This window comes from Ochlerotatus camptorhynchus, unplaced genomic scaffold, assembly GCF_037179485.1.
Source record: "Ochlerotatus camptorhynchus isolate MF236.1 unplaced genomic scaffold, CSIRO-AGI_Acam_v1.1 ptg000077l, whole genome shotgun sequence".
In the NCBI taxonomy this organism is placed as follows: Eukaryota; Metazoa; Arthropoda; class Insecta; order Diptera; family Culicidae; genus Ochlerotatus; species Ochlerotatus camptorhynchus.
Window position 1 is genome coordinate 1,984,055 of NW_027040567.1, and position 21,990 is coordinate 2,006,044.

At 39.0% G+C, this 21,990-nt stretch overlaps 1 pseudogene; it reads left to right on the forward strand.

Annotated features, from left to right (window-relative positions):
• Nucleotides 1–8,349: 8,349 nt before the first annotated feature.
• Nucleotides 8,350–21,401, forward strand: LOC135697656 (uncharacterized; annotated as a pseudogene).
• The last annotated feature ends 589 nt before the right edge of the window (nucleotides 21,402–21,990 follow it).

Genomic DNA, 21,990 nt, shown 5'->3' on the forward strand with positions numbered 1-21,990 from the left:
TAGAAAATCACAATTTTTTGATTTCGTTATATTTTTTCTATAAAGTAATTTTAATTATTTTTTATTGAATATTGAAATCGGCCCAGTGGTTCAATAGTTATGAATTTTTGAAAAAAATAATAAAAAAAAAATACACTTTTTTACCACCCTAACATTAAAATGGATACCTTAATGACAAAATAATAAAATATTGAGAACCATTTTATCGTTTTGCTATGGAATGGCTGTATCAGCATGCATTTTAGAAAGTAAGACGTAGCCCAACTAACAATTTTCACAACGTAAACGCTTTACTCATTTCATGTATACAGCCTCAAGCTGAATTCAAACGTTATAAGATATAAAGAAACCTTTACTCAACCTCTATACAAGCAAATCTGGCGAACTTACTCAGCTACTTATGGCTGTTGGAACGGTCGGGAGAAGCTCTTATTGCATATCCATTAACGCTTCTATACAGCTGCTATCCTGCTGTTTAGTTGTGTGTGAACTTAAAAGGCGCTTATTCAAGCTTTTCCCGGTTATCCAATAATCACTACACAGCTTTCTCTTGAAGCCGGGTTAAATACTGTTTACGCTTTTTTATGAAGGAATTTATTGAGTTTATTTTGCTGTGAATCTATTAATCGAAATTAGTTGCAAATCATCACCAAATTATTTACCCTGCACCGGAGGAACCTGGAATCGAATTCGAGACGACCTCATTGGCAAACGTTGACACTACCAACTGTGCTACGCCAACACTTTGAACTTTTGTGAACAAATCAACATTCCCTTCTACAACAAAATCACTGTGTAGAGGCTTTATAATAGTGCACATGAATCACTTTTCTCGACTAGTTATAAAAGAGCAGATTAAAAGCTGTAAAACTGCACAAGTCTAAAAATAAACCAAGTTGACTGTGAAAATGCTTCCGAAGTTGCTCTAACACAGTTTATAAGCTGAGTACAGGTTGTTTAGTTGTTGAAAAAGCACTTTTGATGTTTATGTTATTCAGCAAGAGTGGTTGGTTGTGTAGAAGCCATCAAATGAGTAACATATTTACTTTGTTAGCTTTGTTTTGCCGCTACAAGTTGAAAGTTGATTAGTGTGTGTATAGAAGTGACATTAGCGTTTATTGGCTGATGTTATTCAGTGCGACTGACAAATTGAATAATGGTTGTGAGAAAGTTGAGTAAACGCTCTCCAAAACTATTTTGCTAGCTTTTGCTTGTAGCTGTATCTGCAGCTTCTTTTCAGCTACTTTACAGTACAACGCTGGAAAAGTTGGCTTACAAAGCTGAAAATGTTAGTTGGGAAGTAAGTTGTCGATAGACATTCTTTTAGAGTTTTAGAGTTTGGAAAATTTGAGACCCTGGAAAATAAATACTAAGTACCATACTAATAGAAACATATTGAAGCTGTCAGTTCGTTTATTAGCTGTAGAAGCAGCAGCAGTTGAATCTCCCGATGACAATCGCTATCGACAGATTGTTTACTCCATCAAGTGATTGTTCCGAGCGCTTTTGTTCTTTTCCTGCAACTTGATCGCTTTTATCGTTCCCCGGAATCGGAAGCTAACCATTTGATAACGGGTGGCGTTGACATTAAGAATACCGTCAAGTTTTCTTCCGGGAATAGAAGTGCGAAATCCACCATGGGCAATCTCGTCATTTTCGTGAGAGCACTGGATACGGATCCCGTTCAAATGGAAGTGACATACAAATGACAAATCTCTCTTCGTAAAGTTTAAGCAACAATCAATACGAAACTAACGATTTTAAATTGGCTCACTACTTGACTAGCCTATTGGTCCCAAGCAAACGATTAACGTACCCCATTCTAGTCGAAATTCTAGTACTATGCAATGTTTGTTTTGTTTCGCTATGAAAGTTTGACAGATAAAATGAGGGGTTAGTGGATTTTCCCATGTTTCGAGGGGTGAATCGATTAGCTTGGGACCGAAGAGAGTACCAGAGCTGAGCCAAAAAGTTGAGCACGTTATTTCGGGACCTTCTTGTCTTAGAGTTACCTCTATGGTTTAAGTCCGAAGAATCAATGCTCTATGCAATTTATAAAAACATCCAAAATTCATTTAGAATCATCGATGATATTATAAAAATAATGAAAATGTTATTTAAGTTTGATGCTCGAAGAGTTAAAGTGCATTAAATATTTGATTCGGATTGATGGTTATCGATTAACTATATTATAAAGTTTATGATAATTGTAAATGATCCCTCATTAATATAGTTTGGTTTAGTTTAGTTTTATTTATTAATGAGACTTTCAGCCCTCATTAATAATATTTTAAATTATTAATCATGATTTAAATATTGTCAAATCACTAACTCTCTAAAGGGGGTATTTTTTTTTTCCTTTGGTTTGTTTTTTTCCGTCGATCTTGTTTTCCGTGCTGAGCACCAATGCTACTGACGTGCCAGGAAGGCAGCTCCCACACCTGGACCCAACCTATCGACCCATCAACTCATGAACCGGGGACCAACGGCTTTACTTCCCATCCGAAGGAAGGCTTGATCAGAGATGTTATGCCTCAGAACATCCCGGCGGCGCCGACTGGGATTGAACCCAGGCCTGCTGGGGTGAGAGGTAATCACGCTTACCACTACACCACCGGCGCCGTTGCGTTGAGAAGATGTTTGTTTCGTTGAGAAGATGTTTGTTTCGTTTCGAATTCAGGAGCAGCGGAGGGATTATCCCCCTGGCATTGATGGAACTTTTTAAGGTTGACTGGGTTTGCTGTGACGGCCGGAACTGGAACATCTGTGATGCATCGACGTGTGGCTAAGTGGAAGTGAGTAGACGAGCACAGGTGGCTGGAAGCAACAAACGTTACTCGACGCGGAATGTTCATGTTGTGGGGGTACTTACCTGCTGCGACAGAGTGGAATACCCCTTCACCAACATCGCACACAGGACCGGGATGGCTGCAGATCGCTGGCGGTAGTGGCTTGACTGTTGCGAAGGGATTCGGGGATTCGGTGAGGCTTGCAGGTGTACATCCCGGCGGCGTCAGTGCTGATGATGCGAAGGGAACAACGCTCGACTGGATTCGCCAAGATCATCTGAGATAACAGGCTGGAAGACCCCTTTACCAATATCGTACACAGGACCGGGATGACTGATGGACGCTGACAGGAGTGGCTCGACTGTGACGAGGGGCCTCCGTGAGATTTGCAGGCGTGCATCCCGGTGACATAAGTGCTGACGATGATAATGTTGATTGACTGGATATGCCATGAACATCCATGTTTGTAAACAAATCTGATGGCGATGAACGGCTGGGAGCGATGGGCATTACCGGAAGTGAATTGTTTGAATCGATTGTGTACTTGCCTGTTGAAGCGGTGTGGAAGACCCCATCTCCGCACCCAAACACAGGGCCGGGACGACTGAAGAGCGCTGGCAGGAGAGGCTGGACTGTAGTGGGGGGGATGAAGGTCTTCCAAATCGCTTGATTTATTGCGTCCCGGGCTAGAAGAGATCAGCTCAGATCCATAATGGGAGTAATTGGGGATGATTAAGCTTCCGTAGGTACTAACGGCGTGATTGTTTTTTTGGTCTTCAGAGCGAAACGAAATTTTTGGGACCCGTAATCCTTGAACTCTTGAAACAGCAGTCCTTCAGGCCAAGTAGCAGGGTCAAGTGCTTTGCTTTTAAGCGAAGGATCGAGTCCTATTTTGAAAGACACGAACGAAAGCGTGTTGGTGTCTTTGTCTTTCGACACGAGCTTCACTACCGGTTTGCAAGAGAGTTCGTGGGGCAATACCAGGCGGGATTCATGGGTGTCCGCGCTACCACGGACCACATTTTCGCGATTCGGCAGGTTCTGCAGAAATGCCGCGAATACAACGTGCCCACACATCATTTGTTCATCGATTTCAAATCCGCATACGACACAATCGATCGAGATCAGCTATGGCAGATTATGCACGAGTACGGATTTCCGGATAAACTGACGTGATTGGTGAAGGCGACGATGGATCGAGTAATTTGCGTTGTTCGAGTATCGGGGACACTCTCGAGTCCCTTTGAATCTCGAAGGGGGTTACGGACAGGTGATGGACTTTCGTGTCTGCTATTCAACATCGCGTTAGAAGGTGTGATCAAGAGAGCAGAGATAGACACGAGTGGCAAGATCTTCAGGAAGTCCGTCCAGCTCCTTGGCTTCGCCGGTGACATCGACATCATGGCAAGGAACTTTGAGGCGATGGCGGAAACGTACATCAGACTGAAGGCTGAAGCTATGCGGATTGGACTTGCCATCAACGCATCAAAGACAAAATACATGTTAGGAAGAGGTTCTAGGGAAGACAATGTTAGCCTCCCACCCCGAGTTCAGATTGACGGTGACGAAATCGAGGTGTTAGACCGGTGGTCCTCTACGGCCACGAGACCTGAAATTGGAGAATTTTTCAATCAGTTGTACCAAAAAAATGTGGCCTTCTAATTATTCAAAACATGAATTAAGTAAAATTTAGAAGTAAATTTCGATCTTTCAATGACAATTTAAGCATATAAGCTCAAAATTCAAAAGACTTAACCAGGCACATCTTGTATCTCTCCCTCTGTGCGTCAAAACATTCCATCGCAATCTTCAACTCACTGTCTGACTACACAAAACACACATTGTTGGGAAATTCTTCGGAGGTATTTCACTCACCCTTCAACCGCTCCATTTATCGGTTTTTCGCAAACCCTTCTCTCCATTTACTGAATTACGCACTTCCCGTCGAACATCGGGTATTATTCTCCTTTCAAAAAGAAAGAAAAGCCTTCCTTATAAGCGTAATAAAAATAAACATCACTTTTACAACCTGAAAATAAAAATTTAATATGTACATTTTTCTCCATCTGTGTGGCTCTCACTACCCCGCTCTGATACTACCTACTTGACAGACATAATATTACCCCTTCTTCCGGCACTCCACCGACCAATGCGACGTAATCATGTAGGGTGCTGTGCCTTTTTTGGTCTACTTAATGGTTTTTTTTTTTTAATGTGTGCTGTTATGGAGGGTGACTTCTCCTTAGAAATCCCGTAAGTTGCTTCCATCTCCACAGCATTCACATTTAGCGTCTTGACAAAATAAGAAGTTCCTCCTATGATTGGTCTTGCACTTAAATATTCAAAATCAAAGCAAAGGGTAGATCTTAACTTCTATACCAGTTATCTTCAATTTTTAGGTTACAAAATAAATAGACCGAATTGCAGGCAATGAACTAAGCGCACTGAAACAATATCTTGCATTGGGTAGATAATTCTCCGATATCGTGACAACCGAGAGGTACAACATATTGAAATAAATATGCCAGAACAATAGTGAGTGAACTGAAAACAGCAAAACAATTATTTTAATATTACATCAAAGCGGATACACTTCAATCGTGTGGAAAATATGGTGTTATATTACTTGCCAAAAAGGACAATTTTTTCATTAATACAGTGCATGAACTGACATTACGCTACTTTTACTGCATTTGTTTATTTTTGTGGCCATAAAAATAACATGAGATTTTCGACATGGTTTCCTTTGGTTTGTTTTTTCCGTCGATCTTGTTTTCCGTGCTGAGCACCAATGCTACCGACGTGCCAGGAAGGCAGCTCCTACACCTGGACCCTACCTATCGACCCATCAACTCATGAACCGGGGACCAACGGCTTTACTTCCCATCCGAAGGAAGGCGTGATCAGAGATGTTATGCCTCAGAACATCCCGGCGGCGCCGACTGGGATTGAACCCAGGCCTGCTGGGGTGAGAGGTAATCACGCTCACCACTACACCACCGGCGCCGTTATTTCGACATGGTTGAAGTGCATCATTTAGATGTAATATTAAAATTTATTTTTTGCCGTGAAAGATTGTTATTAGAAAAAGTTGCTTTAGTTTATGCGGTTAGCGTTAGCTGCACTGCAGCATACATACAGTAGCAATTTCAGGTGAAAAGGGGCTCTAATTTCCGAGGTTTGTGTAATTGAAAATTCAAGGTGGAAGTACATTTATAGGCTACAAAGCGGCTATTTATGGACTCTACAAGGAATCACCTTAATGCATTTGTTCTAAAAATCATCTTGTGTTTTTTTTAATTAAAAAAATGCTTTTTTGTTAACCATAAGCGGAAGATGGCGCCAATAGCCACAAATGTCACATCACCCTATTCCGACGAGACCAGTGTTCATATCCGTTCTCCCGTATTCCAGTATGCCTACGGCTATGCAGCTACAGCGACGGTACCTACCTACCTACCAACAAACCGTAAGCAGAGGTAGCACGTGTTCATCCAGCAATCCTGGGAAGGGTGCAATGGAAAGGATCCATTTCTTCGTGCTTGAAAGTGTTCAAGACTACCCCCTTCATCATTCACCCACCGACTGAACCGCGTAAGCAACAACCGAGAAGAGTCATGTGGAGACCGTAAGAAAGAACGTAGGTCCCTCCTGCGCCGTGTCCTTCTTCATCGTGTCGGTCGGCAAGAAGCAGCATAAAGAGGGGATTTCATACACCTCATAAGCTCCATGGGGGAACATTATAGATTATTACCTAGCTTTTCTCTTACTTCGGATTCGGTGTGGATGGTTTTCCAGCACAGCACAGCAGAAGAAAACTTCAAGTTCTCAAGGGGACTATTCGATTGTGTGGTCAGCTGCTTGTAGTAGAGCACGGAAGGAGCTGTTCCAATTCCACAAACATGGGCGGTACTTTCGGGCTAACTTGTAAGCAAACAGAAGAAAAGAAGTACATAATTATAATGAAATTCACTGAAACGTGCCAATTTGTGGAAAAATAGCATTACTTCACCATGCGTGGGTGTATCGTCGGCCTAAATATTGGTTCTATTACATTCTTTTCCCTCTTTGAAAAATTCCAGACAACTGCGGCAGCAGCAGCGGAATGCTTATAGGTTGTCAAAAATAATGATATTTCCTCCATACATTTTGATAAGCTACAAGAAGGTAAGGAAATTACTTTCATACACGCTTTTCGTTCTGAGTGAAATTTTGTCGACGCTATTTGCATCTCAAAGGAGAGTTTGGATGGAGGTGGAAGCCATATAAATATACATAATAGGAAACATAAGGAAGTGTGCGAAGAGTTTTTCATCAAGCGTGCGTCATGTAACGATCAGTTATTCTCAGTATATTTAGGTAAGGTAGCGTTTACGGGGATGACTTAATTCGGATACTAAAAAGTAATACAAAACTAAAGAGAATTAATTCATGAAGGGTGATGAGTCACTTTATAAGAAACGTCCTACTGTATCTTTTCAACGGATATTGATCGGAGCTCTACAGCGATTTTGGAGTCAAAAAAAGCGGTTTTCAGTTTCAAAATGTGTCAGATAGGGTTATTGGATGTAATGTCAGCCTAGCCCCGTCAGGGTCAGGGTCAGCAATAATACACAATAGTAATGAAAAACTTATACCACATCTGCTGTAAAATTGTAATCCGTAAATTGACTGCCCATGTTTGGGACACATTTTGAGCATTTATTGCTCTTTTTTTAAAGAAATTTTTAGTGAAATTAAGTTAATTTTCGATTTCTAGGCGCCATGAACTTTCCACTAACGAAAATCTACAGAGCTGAGCACCAATGCTACCGACGCCAGGGAGGCAGCTCTCACACCTGGACCCTTCTTATCGACCCATCAACTCATGGACCGAGGACCAACGGCTTTACTTCCCTTCCGAAGAAAGGCGGGATCAGAGATTGTATACCTCGGAAAATCCCGGCGGTGTCGACTGAAATTAAACCCAGGTGCTCTGGGGTGATAGGCACTACACTGCTACGCTATTTCATGTTATATTTTTTCTTGAAAATTAATAATTTTTTCACAACATATAAAAATTCAACGATCTACGTGTTTTCGTTTTTGAAATTATATTATCCAAAAATATTAAGTTTGAATAATGGAAGCTCATGACAGTTTATGATTAAAACAAAAAACTTAAGATTTTTGAATAATTTTAGCTCAGAGGTGAAGAAACAAACATCGCTGAATGGATTCTTCGAATTAAGCATACAGTTGGAATTTTACCAGACGACATGCAATACAAATGTTTGGTAAATGAAACGAAAGGATTTGGTTTATCTACGAAACCCGCTTTCACGAGATGAGCAAGAGATAATTTACGAATACAAATTTTCAGTGTACTGATCTATTTCATTGCCATTCAATTTAATTACTCCTCTAGATGACACGAACGCTCTCTACGATGATGTAGGGACAACGATGATGCCGGGTCTGCTAACGTTGCACTATCGGTGGGAATATCATTTGTTTATAGTTGACATCATGATGCAGCTGACTGTTGTGGGAACGAATGAACGATGTTGTGGAATGAACGATGTTGTGGAGTGTAATGCTGGGTTTCAGGTCTTCCAGTTCCAACGAGGGCTCCAAGACGAGGGTGGGTTGATGTTTAACTACTTCTCCTTCAAAAGAAGCACGTCCCGTGTGTTTCTTGAAGTATGTTGCTATTAACGGGTGTCCACTAAAAATTAGAATGAAAAGAATTTGTCGGGAGTGAAGTTTAGTTCAAACTGATTTATCTCGTACAAAGGGTTAACTTAAGTCAGGGCTTAGTAAATATTGGATGGCTACCACATAGATTTTCTGGATGCAGATTTTGTTCTGTTGGTGAGTTGCTATTCTGGGCGTAAAGGGTGTCCCACATCAAATTGCATCACGAAAAAAAACACTGTAGAAAATTTCCTAGTTGACCGATGCTTTTCAAACTTTCATACATTCAAAAATAACCCATTAATAAGCTTTTGGCATATTTATTTCATTCAATTTGAATACCATAACCATGCGCTTGCACCTTATGTTTAACTCAACTCATTAGGTTCTGTACAACATCTGGCTGCAGCTTTTTCTGTACGGAAACCCACTTTTTCTTCATGTCTTCCTCAGATTTGACCTCTTTGGGGTGCTTCCGTAGTGCCTGCTTCATATTATGCCAGTATTTTTCGATGGGCCTTAGTTCCGGTGCGTTGGGGGCTTCATTGGGTACGTTGGCTTCGTACCACTCCTGGACAACATTTTAATAATGGCACGAAGCTAGATCCATCCAGAAGATCGTAGGGCCCTCGTGTTGCTTCAACATAGGAAGCAGACGCTTCTGTAGACACTCCTTGAGGTAGATCTCCCCGTTTACAGTCCTGGTAGTCACGAACGGCGCACTCCGTTTGCCACATGAGTAGATCGCTTGCCAAATCATGTATTTCTTGGCAAACTTTGAAAGTTTCTGCTTCCTTACTTCCTCCGGAACATCAAACTTGTGCTGGACAGTGAAGAGCAGTAGCCCCGGAAGCTGCCGGAAGTCCACCTTGATGTAAGTCTCATCATCCATGATGAGACAATGAGGCTTCGTCAGCTTCTGGGTGTACAGTTTCCGCGCCCAAATTTTGCCGTTTTTCACGATTTGGAGCCTTCTGCACTTTGTACGTATGCAGTCCCTCCCGGTCCTTGGTACTCTGAACGAGTCACCTTTTTAACCACATCCCTGACCGAAGCATTGGGATTCCGCTTAAACGCTTTCACGACACGCTTGTGATCCTGATAACTAATAGAATATCCATTCTGACCGCATTTCTCCTTCCGTTCGGTGCTCAGAGTTTCGTAGTAACGTTTAATCACACGACTCACCGTTGACTGCATGATTCCGAGTTGTTTTCCGATGTCCCGATGAGAGAGTTGGGATTTTCCAGGTGCTTTCGCAAAATCAATTCGTGACGTTGCTTTTCGGGTGACGCAATTTTTTCCAACTTTCGAAAAACTGACAGTCATAAAAAAAAAATGCAGTGTAAACAACACATTTTAAACTCTACTTCTATCCAAATTTTCTAGAGAAAATACGCAATGGTTAATTTTCTACAGCGTTTTTTCCGTGATGTGGGACCCCCTTTAGTGCGATGATGTTTTCGAAGAAATGGAATGAGTATTTTCTGAAAACCCTCTCTCTGGTACAATTCCTGGTTGATGCTCAAACCGCTTGGTTTGAACCACGGCTTATAAATTCCCTTATCGGATATTGCCATGAACAACATAACCTTCGATTCAAACTTTTGCTTGAACTTGTACATCACCTTTGGAGGAGTAGTAGATTTGTCTTTAGTGTAGATAATGATGATGATGATGATCATGGTCACAATCACAGGTGCAACCAGTTATCAAGAGTCCAAGTTTAATGCTCGACAATACTTCCATTTACACGTGACCTGGTATTTATGGCTTGCACAGTGCCAAGACTATGTCCAGGGAAACGACTACCAGCCATTTATACCTTTTTTCCGCACGAGAGGCTCAAACCATTGTAGACTTCTCAAAGTAATTTTTTACTATAACTACTACAAAATCAAAAAAAAAAAAAACTACGACCAATGTAGTTTTTTGTATATGCTACACAAATTACTAAAATGACTTATGACCGTATCCATACAGAATAATCCTTTAGAGATAACTTCGTCAAGATACATTATTTATCAATTCATAAAAATATAACTACTCAATGAACAGCTTTAACATGTGAAATGAAGCGTCTCTTAAATTATGTAAGTGTAGTTGCACGCTTGATGTGTCTAGGCATCGAATTGAAAACATTTATATTTTTGAAAAATAATGAATTTTGTGGAACATTATTTCAAAAGATGTGGTGTTCTTACTTCATCCGCGTTTCTAGTATTATATCTATGAAAATCACTTCCTCTTTCAATCCGATCACACAAATATCGAAGTATTAAACCGTTAACAACTTTATAAATGAACACCATAGTTAAATACACAACACAGCAAAAAAATAATTTAGATATCACATCAAAGTGGATGCACTACAATCATGTCGAAAATTTCATGTAATTTTTATGACCACATAAATAAACAAATGCAGTAAAAGCAGCGTAATGTCAGTTCATGCATTGTATTAATTATAATTTTGTCCTTTTTGGCAAGTAATATTACATCATATTTTCGACATGATTGTAGTGCATCCACTTTGACGTAATATCAAAATTATTTTTTTGCTGTGAATGCTTACACTATAAAAGTTGAGGAAGTGAATCTATTGCATCTTAAAATCAAACGAATTACTTTATTCTGCAAACACTGTAATGTCGATATTTGTATTTCATTGGCCAAAAATATAATGGACGGGTAAAGAATTGATGAGGGGAGATGATTGATTTGTATAACTGTATTTTACTACCAATAGTTAAATCATTTTCCAAGCGTCATAGAATTCCATACTTCTTGGCAATTTTCTTGATGACATTGTCACTATGAGAATTGAACTTGAGTTTGTCATCGATAATCACGCCAAGATATTTAATTTTTTGAACGCTATCATCAGAGACATCATCATCTACACGATTCCGCGAAATTACCATGAATTTAGTTTTTCTTATATTTAATTTCAATTGTTTATACTTCAACCAACTACTTAGAGAAAGCGTGAAACGGCTTCTTCTAAATCTTTAGCTGCAATGAATAACATAGTATCGTCAGCAAAAAGATTATTTCACAAAACCGTTAAACTTGTCGCATGTCATTAATATACATATTAAATAAAAAGGCCCTAATACACTTCCCTGGGGCACTTCAATGTCATTGCCAACCAGACTGGATACAAAATCATTAAAAACAGTCCTTTGTGTTCTGCCAGACAAATAGCTTTCAAACCATTTGTATGCAGAACCCGAAATTAAAAAGCGCTTGATTGTTATCAACAATAAGAACCTAGAAATTGTCTCAAAAGCACGTTTTAGATCCAAAAACACAGCAACAATCGTATCTTTACGCTTCAAGTTTTCTTTCCATTTAGCTAACACTAAGTTTAACAGGGTTTCACAAGAATGACCTTCCCGATAACCCGATTGTTCTGGTATCAACAAACTATTATTATTTAAATACTCCAACAGCTGGCCTTTAACAACAAGTTCTAAAATTTTCTCTAATGGGTGCAACATGTTGATGGGACGAAACTCTTCGGCTTTAATCGTTCCAGCAACTTTTTGAATAGGAACCTCTAAGGATTCCTTCCAAATTTGTGGCACATGTCCAGTTTGCAATGATTCATTAATAAGGTCAAGCAAGATGTGGCCAATGACATGAAAGCAATCTTGAATAACTCTAGCATTAATATTATCTACTCCAGCCGTTTTTCCTAAAGAAAATCAAATATGTTTAAGTTCATCTAATGTTATTGGATGAAAACCATCAACATTTAATCTACAGTTACTATTATCGGCTGTTTTAATTTTGTCCGGTTCATCGACCAGTTCAATAGATTGATTGATCAGTGCAACGTTTTCCACGAAATAATCATTAAACTTAGCAGCAATTACTGGTTCTGACAGTTCTAATATGCCATCAAAAGTTTTGGACAGCGATTTACAGCTACTAGGCTTCATCAAAAATTTCAAAATTTTCCACAACTCTTTGCTGTTGTTTTGATGCTGATCAATTTTCCTCTTAATAAATTCACATTAAGTTTTTTTTAACGATTGTGAATATTTATTACGCGTGGCCGTGTAAATTTCAAGTCGTGTAAATTTAAAAACCAATTTAATTTTACATGAATATGCATGCTCTTTTTATGTGCATGGAAATTCGTGTAAGAATTACAAAATAATTTTAACTGTGTAGTTATTGGTTGAACCAACACTGCATGGTGACTTAAATTGCGGCTATCGTACAATCATTAAATTAAGTGGATTATTAGTACTAAGTGGAGCAGCTTTAAGTGAGAGATTATTATAAAAAGGGGTAATAGCAACAATCAATCCGAAACTAACGATTTTAAATTGGCTCACTACTTGACTAGCCTATTGGTCCCAAGCAAACGATTAACGTACCCCATTCTAGTCAAAATTCTACTACTACACAATGTTTGTTTTGATTTGCTATGAAAGTTTGACAGATAAAATGAGGGGTTAGTGGATTTTCGAGGGGTGAATCGATTAGCTTGGGACCGAAGAGAGTACCAGAGCTGAGCCAAAAAGCTGAGCACATTATTTCGGGACCTTCTAGTCTTAGAGTTACCTACCTCTATGGTAATAGCTCGTAGAGTTTTTAGGGAAATGTACAATTACAACCTCTTTTCTCTTGATCAAATTATTTCATAATATTGTTACATATTAAAGCGTAAGTTGAGGAACTATACCATTTATTTAGATTAAAAATAAAAAAAATCCCGTGTTTTTATTCACAGAGAGCAACACATTATTTAAAAAAAACGGCCTTTTGCAGAGTCTATCAACTTTCACCTTGAAACAGACTGTTTGTTGTTCCTTTAAAAAGTTAAAGGTGTGTTAGCCAGGTTTCGAGCTAGGGAGGGGCGAAAAAAAATTCTATAGAAAATTTGGCCGAATGCCATTTCACCGAACGCCATTTCACGGAAAGCCTTTGTTTTTCTGAGTTTAGGGGGGCAGTTGCCTCCCCTGCCCTCCTCTGGCTACGCCTATGTGTGGTAATAATGATAGAAGATTTTCTTAGGAATAATTAAAACCATGATATGTCCGAAAATTAATATAATCCTGCAAAAATGAAGATTTTATGAGGATCCAGTTTGTTTTTGGTTGCATTTGTCAAGTTATTTTTTGGAGAACTCTCGCGAAACACGGGAAAAGGACCTATCATTGTTGATCGATTCTCTTCATCGATTTTCTCTTTAGCGAATAACCCGAATGCAAATGAATTTCCAATTTAGTGTGTTGTTTCAGGCGCAAGCTAACATAATCTTATGTCGAACTGTGCTGCGACCTTATCGAGACATTCGTTTATGTTGCCGTGGTGAACCAAAGAGAAAGGCGATGAAGAGAATCGATCAACGAGGATGGCCCTTTTCAAATAATACGCGAGATACTGTTGGCAACGCTAATTATTTACCCCAAGTTCTGCAGTAATACAGTAATAGCAACAATCAATACGAAACTAACGATTTTAAATTGGCTCACCACTTTAGTAGCCTATTGGTTCCAAGCAAACGATTAACGTACCCTATTCTAGTTGAAATTCTATTACTACACTATGTTTGTTTTGATTCGCTATGAAAGTTTGACAGATAACATCAGGGGTGTGTGGATTCATGCAGAACATGCAGGGGTGAGTGAAATAGCTTGGGACTGCTTGGGACCGTTGTTCTGGAGTTCTGGTACTGAGTGAGCCAAAAATAATAATGATTTTCTTCGGGACCCAGTGGTCTTAGAGTTACCTCTATGGTAATAGCCATCATTTGAGCCATTTCCTCAATATTTGATGTCTTCTGCTCGATAGGCCGAACATTCTTTGATTAATGGGGGATTAGGCCGAAGACAATAGCGGCGCTGGTGGTGTAGTGGTAAGCGTGATTACCTCTCACCCCAGCAGGCCTGGGTTCAATCCCAGTCGGCGCCGCCGGGATGTTCTGAGGTATAACATCTCTGATCAAGGGGAGGAAAGCCGTTGGTCCCCGGTTCATGAGTTGATGTGTCGATAGGTAGGGTCCAGGTGTGGGAGCTGATTATCTGGCGTTGGTAGCATTGGAGCTCAGCACAGAAAACAAGATCGAGGGAAAACAAATCAAAGGAAAAAAAGGTCGAAGACAATGTTTACCCTAAAGAGCCTAAATTTATAAAGAGGCGACATGTCAAGATTGTAACAATGGATTGTCTGTCAAAGTCAAAGGAAAAGTCATTCCAATCGAGCAGAAGACCTGTCAAATGGATAAGATGTCGTCTCTTCATAAATTCAGACTCTTTAGTTTACCCTATTCCGCATCGTATCAAATCCCGATCTCGATCCCGATGCATTGTGGGTGGGTCTACAGAAGCGCAATCATTTGCCACCTTACACGCTTATTCTGGTCAATTCAAAATTGAGTCGAATGTACTCACCTCAGCGGCAAGTAGGCTACTCAAAATTGACTTGTTGTTGACTCACTTTTGAGTAAACGATGTTCTCACGTAGACTGAGTCAAATCCACTCGGCCATATTTCCAGTTGCGGGGAGGGTTTTGTTGTGATTTTTTTTTCAAGGATATGGAAATTTCCTGCTCCGGATTAATTCAATTACTAGTTACCTGAAGGCACTTCAACCGGTTTTGAGTAACATTTCTTAGGACGTTTCCTCCGACATGACTGGCATTTCTTCTTCTTCTTCTTCTTTCCTTTATTTAACGTCGGTCTCTGTTCCGCAATCTAGTGCCAATCACCGACGGACATCGATTGCCATCCATTGACGGCAATCGAATGTGCAGGAAGGCAGCTTCCACACCTGCGTAGGATATCGCACCCATTCACCACACATGGGCCGGGACCAACGGCTTTACTTCCCTTCCGAAGGAAGACGTGACCAGAGATTTTTATGCCTCAGAAAAATCCCACCCACCTCGGCTGGGATTGAACCCAGACCCATTGGGGTGTTAGAAAGCAGTCACGCTTACCACTACACCACCGGCGCCGGCTTGGCATTTTTTCTAAGTCCAGGATTTTGCTGACTGATTGGCTTTTACTTAGTTTGACATATCTGGTTTACTCAGTTTTTGACAACTCGATACATCGGACGAAAGTGAGTACGATCGACTCACCCGGTGAGTAAGCTGAATTTAGCGTGTGCGCTCAATGCTTTCATGCTGTCATGCAGAACATACGCATGGGTGCTCATGCACTGTAGGCTTGCATATCGAAAGGCGCAACAAAGTATAATTCCAATAAGAGTGTGTTTGCTGCCTAAGGGGTTCTTCGAGTAGTGAAAAGCGGATGAAAGAGCAGGAATATAATTTTCTTTTTATGGCATAGAAATAGGCGTATTTAACAAATTCTTATAAGACTTATTATAATTCTTAAATTTAAGCCAGAAATCTGGGTTAAATTTCGAGCACCAACCAAAATAAAAAATTTCACCTAGGGAAAATGGCTCTAATGTTGGCCTATGGATCAAAGATTGGGCCCATCGCTAAAAAATGTCTATTTATCAGTTTTGTCTACATGAACGCGTCATTGGAACGGTACTAATGGATAATTTTGGTCGCTATTGAAAATTTAGCCGATTGCTGAATTTATGTATGGGCCCAAATTAGGAGCATTTAGGCCGACATTGCATCCATAATGTCTTTGGTAATTGCATTAGGTCCTAAGTAATATTGTTATATAATAAGTAATATAATAATTCTTCCTCGATTTTCTCTCTTGTTAATAACTTGAGCACACGTATTGGATGCTAGATAAAAGATTATTTTATCGATATGGGCGCTGAAAATACCTTGAAATGTTTTTACATAGAGAAAGTCGGCGAAGAGAATCAGTCAATGAAACTACTCTAAAGTGAGTAAACCCATAGTTACTCATTTTTGAGTAATGAATGCATTTGTCAAACTTAGAGTAACGACTACTCAGTGCTGTATTTGGAAAAACAAGCGAAACAGAGTAAATGTGAAATGTGACTCAGTTCTTGTAAAATTATTGTTTTTGAAATGAGTAATTGGGTTTCTCATTTAATACAATGTTAGGAATATAAATATATCAAAGGTCTTTTTTTCAAAAATAATCACGCAATAATATTTATCATCACCATGCAAAGTTATTTTAGTATGGCCACGTTCTGAATTGAAAAATATCTTGGTAAACCCCCTCGCAGACTAGAAATTGGTACTCCTAAAATGGAAGGGAATTTGATCTATCTACACATTCACGGAATCAGTTGAGAGACATCCCAAGAAACAATCGTCTATTGAAGCAACGACTTCTTGGCCATTTTATTCAACTGCATGCTTAATAGTACTTGTACTATTTTTAATAATAACTTCTGTTCAGGCTTTGTTCACACAAATCTGGAGAATTTATTCAACCACAACATTGAACTATACTTGGTGCTGTATTAAGGTATGTCGAGAAGCTTTTATTCGACTGCATGCTTAATAGTACTTGTACTATTTTTAATAATAACTTCTGTTCAGGCTTATTCAACCACAACATTGAACTATACTTGGTGCTGTATTAAGGTATGTCGAGAAGCTTTTATTCGACTTATATGAGTTGTAACAGAGTTTTTATACGATAATTTTTTTGATTACTCAGCGTTTATTAGACATCACTGCTTCCTTAAAACAGTGATGCTCTGTATAACGCTTGATTCTCATGTGAAGTAACGTTTAATTAGACATTATTATACATTTATTGAACGATTCAACTGTGGGAAAATTAATCCGAAAATAAGAGGGACGGGGACAGGGAAGGGTGTGTTTCTTAAGTGTTGTTTATCCATTATTTCTGACGTGGCTCGCACCACACAGAATTAGATAATTTATTAAACACTTATACATGTCGTTGTATGGTATGGAGTATGGGATTCGAAACATGTACCTTCCGATCACCAGTCGCTTGCCTTGTCATCTGAGCTATCCTAGAATTCATCATATGGGAAACTCAATAGTCAACAAAAGCTTGCATGAAAGTAAATACCTATCAGCACTCCCGATCGCAACTCTAGCTCCTTCAAGGCCCTGTGGGAATGATTAATTCATTCATCGTTGTTTAACAGGAGACCAATGTTACCTCTTCACCACTCCAATCCCAAGGAAGGAATGTTCGGTTATTTTTTGAACTAGATAAATGCAATCATTATCGTGAGTCATGTGATGATTACTACTTTACTTTAACTTTAAATTAATTAGATGTAGAACACAAATAAAAAAAGGGTTAAGCTTGGGATTGAACTCACGACCTTCTAATTGGAAAGCGGAAACGGTAACCACTACTCTACTGATTTCGCCTAGTTGTTAGAGTGAATCAGTGTTGTCGAATAATGAATCTAATACGTCGTTTGTAAAGCATTTACAAATCATGTGTTTACAACATGGACGCATAGTGGTATAATAGCTATTATGCTGACTGTATTCACCTTTATTCAGCAATATTGTAAAGTAATGCAATGAAATCTAATAAAGGAGCTGGAGAACATTTGTTAGACGTCTAATAAAGCATGTTATTAAATCAATTAACCACTTCATTCGAGATAACATGACGTTTGCTACCACTCGAACTTTGAAATGAAACATTATTTTGAGATTTTTTCTTCTAGAACCTCGAAAAAAGTAGCCAACATTTGTGCGTTTCAAAAAAGATTAGAAATTAGTTGGTCCAGTTTTGTGAAATCGCTGGTAGAAAGTCACGTCAAAACTGCTTGACAAAGTGGTCAATTGAAAACAGTCGAATTAAAGTGTCAATAGTACGAATTACACTTATTCAGTTTGTTATTAGATCAAACTTCTGGCGTTGAATTGGGAAGACATTTAACACTTTTACAGCTTTTAATAAGTAAATTAATCAGATCAGAGCAAACAGTGCAATAAATGTGCATCTATCGATCTCAATGAGCTTTTTCAGCACATAATTCGACAACTCTTTTTATTCAGCATTTTACACTGTTATACAGCATTTATTCAATATATATGCTTATTTGTGACTCTGAATTGTTTGTTGGGTGGTATAAGAGCTGTTTTGCTGAGTGTATTCACCATTATACAGCAATATTGTAAAGCAATGCAATGAAATCTAATAATGGAGCTAGAAAACATTTATAAATAAATGTTTTCTAGCTCCATTATTAGAGCATTTTATTCAATCAATTGAAAACAGTCGAATTAAAGCGTCAATGTATGTGCAAACTACACTTATTCAGTTTGTTATTAGGTCAAACTTTTGGTTCTGAATAAGGAAGACAGTCAACGTTTATAAAGCTTTTAAAAAGGAAATTAATCATATCAGAGCAAACGGCGGAATAAAGACGCATCTACCGATCTCAATGAGCTTTTTTCAGCACATAATTCGACATCCTGTTTTATTCAGCATTGTACACTGTTATATAGCATTTATTCAATGTGTATGCTTATTTGTGGCTTTGAATTGTTTGTTGGGATGCCATTGTGCTTGTTGATTGACGATGGGTTGGAATAGCTCCAAGAAATGAATCTATGGCTGTACACAGAAAAAAATTCTGAATTTTAACTATCGCTTAAAATCTCCCTTCGTTTAATATTGAGCTATACTTGGCACAAACAGCGAAATCGTTTACAAGCTTGCATACAATATTGATAATTTATGCGATATTGCGCTTAAATTTACACGAAATATCGCGTAAATTTATGCCAAATCTAGCGTTAATTTTATGTGCGCTATATCTCGCATAAATTTACATGAATTTTTCGAACGGTGTAGGACAGATCTCACTCTAATTTGGTAGTAGTCCATATAATGACTACCAAATTAGAGAGAATGATTTGCCCTACAGCCATGGGTTAATTAGAGCACACGAAACGGTGCAACGGTTTGAGGTGTATCGGTAGCTCGGTATAGTCGAAAAACATTTGCCATCTTCATCCGCTAGACTCCAAACTTCTCCTCGGATATGACAAATCCCGAACCACCTTAAACTATAAATTCCAGGTTATATCGCAGCTCGGGATTTTGTTCGGCTGCTAGCTGTTAATCGTAGGTTTCTGCAGTTGTTGTATTGGAGTTTCAGCTTAGTTTTCAAGTAAGGGGCTGTCCATAAACTACGTAGACAGTTTAAGGGGGGGGGGGGTTGACAATTATCCACGGCCCATACAAATTTGAAAAATTTTGTATGGGCAATTGTCTACGCAGGGGGAGGGGGGAGTCAATAATCCAAAAAAACTGTCTACGTAGTTTATGAACAGGCCCTAATTTGATTCACAAGTGCACGTTTAACTAAACATTTCAAAATACAGTGTAAACAGGACGCAAGGGACGAAAGTGAAGAGTTTGCAAGCCTGACAAAACACGGTGAATAAAATGAGTGTGGGATTACTCAAAAGTTAGTAAGAATTAATTTAAGACAAACAGAGTAGAAGTTTCTCACTTTTCCTATTTAATGCTACCACAAACGAAGTGACAGACGACTAACTGCGAACAGATCAATTAAAATAATGTGGTTCGCTGTAAAAGAATTTTATAAAAACCTTATGCCATCATCCACCAGATAGGCTAGTATTTTGTTTTTGATTTGAACAAAGTTGATTTTGTGAGCAATGATCTTTGACAGTGTGCAAAGAGTGTATCATTTTGTCATTTTTTATGCTTTTCAGTTTTGAGTAGAGTGAGAGAGATAGAACCAAAACATTCTAGTACATTTAGTGTTGCCATGTGGTACAATCCAGTAGTAGTGTTGCCATGTGGTACACTGAAAAAATGCAATAGAGTTCTCCAGATGCACAAAAGTGTGCGTGAAACCGCTCGCTATCTTTTTAAGTAATTGTGATATCGCTGAATGCTGGAGCTAGTGTTGGTGAGGAAACAAATCAAAACAATCTCCTGTCAACAGTTATGAAAAATGGTAAGAAATGCAGCCAAATTTATTTATAATTATGGATATTGAAACATTATGCTGATTGTTTCAAAATATTTCTAGGATTCAGCTAAAGCGACGGATCGATACCGACAAAAGAAAGGGTTTTGCCATGGACTTGATCCCTATAGTATAAAGGTTACACAAAAAACATTCCATTAAATGTGACATTCGCGAAAATCTACCAGTTTTTGGTGCTGGATCCATGTCTTTTCTCCGGTAACCCGAAGGATTGTTCGAAGGCCATGGACGCAATCCTGCACCTTAAGAATGGCTGGGTGAAAAATTTAGCAGGGGCAAAAGTTCAAAATGTTCATGTTGTTCACGGATTTGTGCACCACTCGTTTGCGCTGAAGGAGAAACCGTTGCAGCCTTAGATTATAATTAACGAGGAAGGCACCATACTAGCGGCCCACTGTACGTGTGCCATCGGAATCATGGAAGCTTGTAGCCACATAGGTGCAACGCTATTTGCCCTCGATGGAATCCGAATAGCCGTTTTCGAGAAGAAGGTGATTTTCATTGTATTTTCATAAAATCACATATCTTCCGGCTTATTGGAAGAAGCCACCGAGTGCCATCACTGAGGACCTTTATAAAAAGTTGTCTGAAATCAACTTCGGGCGGAAAATAGCTCGAAATTATTCCATTAAGCAATCCAAAGTTTCATTCGATTCGCGGTGCCGAGACATGTTGCTTCTGATCCAGGAAGATGGCTGTGAAGGAGCTGCCATGGCGCAGTTCTGTGGCGATGCCTCTATCGATTTTAAATGTTTGCCATGCAAGGAGGATGATTGTGTGAAACAAACTATACAAGACTTCTTTTTGCAACAACTATTCAACAGTGCCAACCAAACCAAAAGTCTCGATGAGCTGCGGAAAATACCTATGAGAATTTCTGAGCGATTGCCCCGGAATCCAGAAGTGATTGTCGATATTGAAAACCTTACCGTTGAGCAAAGCAAGTGCAAGTGGTGGAATTCGGTTCGAAGCGGTCGTATCACCGCGTCCGGAGCAGATGAGTTTTTCTTCACCATCTGTAAAATATGGTCTTAGGCATGAAGGAAGTGCAGTTGATAAGCTTTTTTCATCAGTTTCAGAAGTGCACCAAAACTTAACAAAGCATAAGACTGGATTGATAATATCACCAGATAATCCACACTTGGGAGCATCTCCAGATGCTATTTTTCGTTGCTCTTACCATGGATCCATAACAGTGGACGTTGCTCTTGCCATGGATCCATATAGAAGGATGAAAATCAAAATATCTGCCTAAACACTAGGCATAAATATTATTACCAGGCTCTGATGAATGTCCATGTGGCCCAAGCATCTTTCGGCTATTTTTACATCTGGACTCCAAATCAGACACTCATATTTGAGGTTAAGAGAAATAATGTTTTTTGGAATTACTGTAAAGACAAGGCGACAATTTTTTTTTCAAATACGTTATCATTCCGGAACTTTTGGGAAAGAAGATAACAGGGGAAAAAAATTGATTAATCCACATTGCAATAATTTATTATTAAATTTATTTTGTTGTACGTTTTTATTAAATAAAACTTGTTCCACAAAAATTCCGAAAAATAATTACGAATAGTTCTAATATAAGACAAACTGGTGCTCACTGGAAGTTAAATTTTAC